General features: G+C 46.6%; 1 non-coding gene across 1 annotated transcript; it reads left to right on the forward strand.

Annotated features, from left to right (window-relative positions):
- Positions 1–3,382: 3,382 nt before the first annotated feature.
- Positions 3,383–3,548, forward strand: LOC113832601. Its single transcript, XR_003479912.1, has one exon. It is a non-coding gene; the product is annotated as a U1 spliceosomal RNA (small nuclear RNA).
- The last annotated feature ends 2,973 nt before the right edge of the window (positions 3,549–6,521 follow it).

Raw genomic sequence — 6,521 nt, forward strand, 5'->3', positions numbered from 1 at the left:
ATATAATAATAGTAATTTTAAAATTAATAGTTTAATGAGTACTTGCTTTTCAAATGTCAAGTTCCTTCTTGCATCCTACCAATGACACAGGAAAATGTCAGTATTAATGTCAGCATAATAAGGCCTCTAGAGAAATCCTAGCTCTACATTTACTCCTAGAACCTAGGACAAATTACTTGCTTCCTCCACAGCGCTGCTCCCTGTAAGACAAAAGGAAGAGCAAGAATCTTCAGGTGGGACAGTTTTGTTAATTAACATGTAGCAAGCAATCAACAAAGGCTATACAACCACAAACTGACATGCCTATGTAGCTAGAACTGAAAATTGGTGTTCACAAATCAAACTTACCTTGCCGAGTGTGTGCTATCTCTGAAAAAAGAGTCAAAGACCTACTTTAGAGGACCGTAGTAGAAAAATACCTAACTTTTCACTGCGGTTCTTCTGTCCTTTGCCGCATATCAGTGCACCTAAAACATGCCCTGGCACAGTCCTTCATCATGAATGTCTCCACTCACTCTTGCTCCCATGTACAGTACATTTATCCACCCTGGCCACAGATCACTCAATCTTCCGGCTAGTGTTCTTCAAAAATGACTTTCTAAAAGGAAATCCATCTTGGTCTTCACCCTGCCTTTATTTCTTATCTCTGACTATGTTGATAGTCCTCCTCCACACAATCTTGACTTTTTTTTAACTGTCACTTTGTCCAAGGCAACCTCCTTTACATTCCAGAGGCTGGAAATCCATGCCTTCTAGCAGCACATAGTGTCTCTTTAATCCCAACACTGAGGAGGCAGAAGCAGGTAGGAATGTTTTGGTTTGTATGTCATTGTCAGGGTACTCAAGTGCTCAGAGTTGGTAGGCACCTATCCTCATTGTGGGGTCATAAAGTCCACAGAAGACTGAACTCCTAGACGAGCCTGCCCCGTGTAGACACAGGAAGCACACAGCTCCTCCCATCCTTCTTCGTACTCAGAATACCTCTAGTCATTCAAAATCCTCTTAGAAAAGGCTATCCAGGTCAGACAGTGGTGGCACAAACCCTTAATCCCAGCACTCAGGTGGCAGAGGCAGGCAGACCTCTGTGAATTCCAGGCCAGCCTAGTCTACAGAGCTATTTCCAGGAGAGCTAAGACTGTTACACAGAGAAACCCTGCTCGAAAAAACAAAACAACAAATAAAAAAGTCTATTCAGGGTCAGGCTTGCCACAGGCTGAGATGTAGTAATGATTTCTGTGAAAGACTTGTTAGACGCCCCCGGAAAACTCAGGCCTCCGGGGTCCCAACCCAGGACCGAGGTCACACCAATCACCAGGCAGATTCGAAAACTTGCTGCAAACTGCATGAGTCTTTATTGTTGTTTAACGAACTAACCCCATGTTAGCTCAGTCTTTCACCCACCCGCCATGGCGGATGGCTAGCAAAGACAGCTCCAAGCGTCTGCATAGAGATCTTGTAGGGCAGAGTAAGGGGAGTGTCTAGGGGTACGTACAGGCTCAGGATTGGTGTGCCTCCAGCTTGGAGGGCTTGCCCTGTGTTGATTGGCCAATTGGTTGTTATGGCCCATAGGCCCTCCCAGGGTGGTTGCTATGCTCTGCGCATCATTGCTGTGCACTTGTCCACAAAGCACACCCAGAGCCGTAAAGCATAGCACCACCAGCTAACTTCTGATTGGTTCCTTGCCACGAGGCAGGCATCTGACTTCTAGTGACTAGGATAAGGTCATGGCAAGCATGTGTTACTGTCATGGCTGCCAAAATGGGGAGCTGGTCCCTTCAGACTGAGGAAATCATGAGGTTATTGGCATTCCTTCCTGGATGTGTTCCTTAACTTAATAATCAATCCAGGCCCAGGAATTTTTGTTATAATTAAAATTTTAAAATATCCCTGCACATTTATCTTTATCTTTTCCTCATTTTTTAAAGATTTATTTACTTATGTATACAGTGCATGCCATAAGAGGACACCAGATCACATTACAGATGGTTGTAAGCCACCACGTGGTTGCTGGGAATTGAACTCAGAACCTCTGGAAGAACAGTCAGTGCTCTTAACCCCTGAGGCATATCTCCAGCCCCTATCTTTTCCTCATTTTTTAAGTATACATTCCTAACCTTCAGGTTTCTGAATTACAGACATTAACTACTATCAAAGTGCTCATTATCTCATTGTCTTCCTAATTGCTTCTGTGGTTGCTAACAAGGTGGTTCTAATTTCAACCAGCTCTCCCTCCTGCCTGCCTCACCTTCCTGTCCTCTACTCTTCCTGGATCAGTAGGCAAGAAACTGTCATTGCCAAAAAGATGTGTTGATGGGTTGGGAGTATACTTATCATCTATTTGGACATCTTCCTTTGTTTGATGTTGTATTCTAGGAGAGAGGCGGGAGAGAGGAGAGAGAGAGTACAATACATAGAGTTTATAGCAGAGAGCCTTACAAACAGTATTGGGGCAATGATGTGTTTGTTGCCTCCTGGGTTTTATTCAAATTACCAGGTGACTTTGTGGTGCTGCTGAAGGCAGAGCCACCCTCCCATTCCTTGTTGTCAAGCTACCCACTGTTGAACTTCCTTCCATCACACTCACTGCCCAACCTGTGACTAGCTGGCAGCCTTGGGACATGTGTTGCAGAGTCCAGAGAGTGCTATACTTTTCTGAACAGTGTGGTGCGTATAGAAGGAAAAATCTGAAGTGTTCCAGACTAGAACACAGTAGAAAGACATCCCTCCAGGCCAAGAAATGAAGGGCCTGTTGCTTACCTTCTAGCAAGTCCCCAAGCTTGTGTGGAGGTGACAGGGAAGCTACATACATCAAAGGGTCAAACTTAGTCAGGAGATTTGAGTCATGAATTGGCGTTTGGCAATACCATTGCTGTTCTGGTCTTCTGTAGTGATTATCTTCTCTTACCCTTTGCTCTTTGGAATGTTGAGTGCCACAGGGAGGACAGGGAGGACAGGAAGGGTTATAGCCTGGAAAATAAGGTAAAAGAAGGGGCCAGGACCCCACGTGGCCTTGGGGCTCATGCTTTCCTCTCCACAGTTGAACTCCACTGCTACAGAGAGGGACAGAATCTGCTCCTACCCACCAGGCACAGGATGGCTTTGGGCCATTTACAGCCATCCCTCGCCATTCCCACCTGGCTCATTTCTCTGCTCTCAGGTTTGTCACTCTGCTTGGTACTGACCAGTGGACAAGACACTACTACCATCACCAAGAAGAGGTTGATGATCTGGGAGTGTAGCTCCATGTACAGCATTTGTCTAGCAAGGTCCTGGGTTCCATTCCTAGCATAGCCAAAATAAGAAAAATGTTGCTGAGGATAAACAAATATATCAAGTGTATTTCTCACTCTACCAAAAACCTAGTCAGATAAGAAAATCCTTAATACTTACCTGGCAAGGGAGATACCATGATCACAAAGGTGGTTTTCCCAGGGAGAGAAGGTTTAGCCATTTCATTCGAGGTATGCTCACCCCTGAGATTTCCCTAATTCAGGAAATTTGACTGCATAATTTGTGGTAGTAGGGGACTGTGGTGGCACTCTTCCCAAGACAGGGAGAGAGAGAGAGAAGAAAAATCCTTAATTACAAGTACTGGATTTTAGCCAGGTGGTGGTGGCACATGCCTTTAATCCCAGCACTCAGGAGGCAGAAGCAGGTAGATCTCTGTGAGTTCGAGGCCAGTCTCGTCTCCAGAGTGAGTGCCAGGATAGGCTCCAAAGCTACGCAGAGAAACCCTGTCTCGGGGAAAAAAAAAGAAAAAAGAAAAAGAAAAAAAGAAAGAAAAAAGAAAAACAAACAAAACAAAACAAAACACCAAAAGACGAGGCCTCTTTACTCCTATCCCAGTCTCCTAGACAACTGAGATTTTGCAAGACTTCCCAGGGCTTTGGGGATGCATATGTAGTAAACTAGCATCACCCCAGCTCTCTAAACCCAGGGACCCAGCTGCCTGCCCTGCACAGGTCCATCTTGACCCCAGTAGGGGAGGAGTCTTCAAGTCTCAGTAGGATAGGACTCATCATCTGGACTTCACATATGTTCACACAAGACTGCTCTGAGCAAATCTTTTCCAGTTACAAGTCCAGTATCCTGCCTGTGAGCACAGTCAGAGGACTCCTCTTATCCCTTGTCCCTGAGCCCTGCCTTTGAGATGCTAGGACTGGCATCTAGCCCCAGAATCCTAGAACATTCACTCCAAAGTTCAGGAGCCTCAGAGTGTAGCACTGTATGAGTCCATAGCTCCATGGGCACCCTTTCCCACCTTTTCTGAAAATGATCTTATGTAGCCCATGTTGGCCTAGAATTCCCTTGGTAGCCTAAGGTGGCCTCTGAGCTGGATTCCTCCTGCCTTCATCTCCAGAATGCTGGGATCACAGGCATGAGCCAGTTCTCCGTGTTTTGGTTTCTTTTTCTTCTTTTTCAGGAGACAGTAAAGTATTTGCATCTCCACAGAGGCTACCAGCAAATTTGTGTGGTCAAGGTCCAGGTGTCCATGTTCCTGAATTATATTATGGCAAATGTATGGCCATCAAGGACACAGGACGAAGTTAAAAGGGCAGGTGTAAGTCCACTGTAATCCAGAACTGGTGACAAGTTTTAAAGGAAGTGGCATTCAGTGGGCAATAAGAAAGTAGGGTCAAAAACCGGCTCTCAGCAACCACGTTTTGGGGGGCAGCCATTTTCGAAGGCAACAGGAATGATACTTCAGCTTGTTTGCCTTTCAAATCTAAAGTAATCAACTAGCTGTGAAGGTGCATTGTCATTACGGCCTGTTGCAAGGGTTGTACCACAAATTGAGAATGTCAGGCCTAGGGCCGGGAGCTGGTGGCAACCTCTGTTTCCTTTAGGAGATAACACATGGTTTAGATCTGCACTGGCCAAGAAGACTATAGACAATACCCTATTTGCCATTCATTGCACAAGTATTTGTGGAATTTCTGTACACATCAGTAATTATACCAGGAGTGGAGAGAGGGGAAAGTGTCTGTGTGACGTGTGCAAAGACACTGGGACAGTAGAGAACATGGTAACCCTAAGAACTGAAAGAGTCTAGTAGCATTGGAGAGCAGCAAGGCATGGAGGAATGGTACTACGCAAGGCAGGGAGGCCTGCCAAGGCAAGGGGGCAGAGGGTGGTGCTTGGCCGAAGGTTGTTTTGTGATGCTGGGAACAGAATTTGGATCTTCTCATACAAGTGTTGAGCCACACTATCCCTATCTGTGTCCCCATTGTTAAGGTTCAAACCTGAGACAAAAGGCTGAGGTGCCTATTTAACATATCAAATCAGACCTGGCCACCAGGTTCTCCCAGCCTTCCTCAATCCACACCCATGACAGGGTATGCCTGGAATACCCCACCCTCTAACCTGAACCTGTAGCCCAGGGACTGGGCTGCCCTTCCCCAAGAGACTTTTCCCTATATAATTCAGACATTTGGTTACCCATCCTTTTGTACCTTTGACCTCCTGGCCTCTGCACCTGGTTGCCCTCTCACATGGCTCAGGGTCATGACCACTCAGGACTCTCCCAGAGGTCTCTGACTCTGGCTATGCGCTCTCCCTTTTATCTACAATAAACTTTCTCCCCCACCATTCTTAGGAGCAGTTAAGTCTTTTCCTTTTGTTTCCTTTGTAAGACCCTCGGAAAACTCAGGCTTCCAGAATCTTAGTCCAGGACTGCGGCCACCCCAATCACAGAATGGAGGCGAAAGCTTGATGCAAATTGCATGAGTTATTGTAGTTTAACGAGCTAACCCCATGTTAGCTCGGGTCTTTGATCCACCCGCCATGGTGGATGGCTAGCAAAGACAGTTCGAAGCTGCTGCGTACAGATCTTTATAGGGCAGCGTAAGAGGAGTGTCTAGGGGTATGCACAGGTTCAGGATTGGTGTGCCTCCAGGCTTGGAGGGTTTGCCCTGTGTTGATTGGTCAACTGGTTGTTATGGCCCATAGGCCCTCCCAAGGTGGTTGCTATGCTCTCTGCGTCATTGCTATGCGCTTGTCCGTAAAGCACACCCAGAGCCATAAAGCATAGCACCACCAGCTAACTTCTGATTGGTTCCTTGTCAGGAGGCAGGCATCTGGCCTCTAAGTGACCAAGACAAGGTTATGGCAAGCACGTGTTCGGCTGTTATGGCTGCCAAATGGGGAGCTGGCCCCTTCACCTTTTTTTCATTTACCCGTGGTTCCCTCCCCCCCCCATTCTGCCCCATTTGAACCTAAAAGGAGCCAGTGCTCTGAGGCAGAGTGGTGCTGTGTTGTGAAAAGGCCTCTGTGTCTCCAGTACCATGCGTGAAGTGTGACCTCTCCACACTTTAGCTAGCACTTGGTGCATAAGTATCCGCTGTATGTTTGCTTGGTTTTGAGACAGGCTATCACTATGTAGTCCTGTCTGGCCTGGAACCTGTGATAATCCTCCTGCCTCTGTTCCTCGAGCGCTGGAATTACAGGTATGCCCCACTACACCTAGCTGATACATACATACCAGGATTGTTATTGAATATTCTGGGTTTTAATGTCTAGAA

This window comes from Cricetulus griseus (assembly GCF_003668045.3).
Source record: "Cricetulus griseus strain 17A/GY chromosome 1 unlocalized genomic scaffold, alternate assembly CriGri-PICRH-1.0 chr1_1, whole genome shotgun sequence".
Lineage (NCBI taxonomy): Eukaryota > Metazoa > Chordata > Mammalia > Rodentia > Cricetidae > Cricetulus > Cricetulus griseus.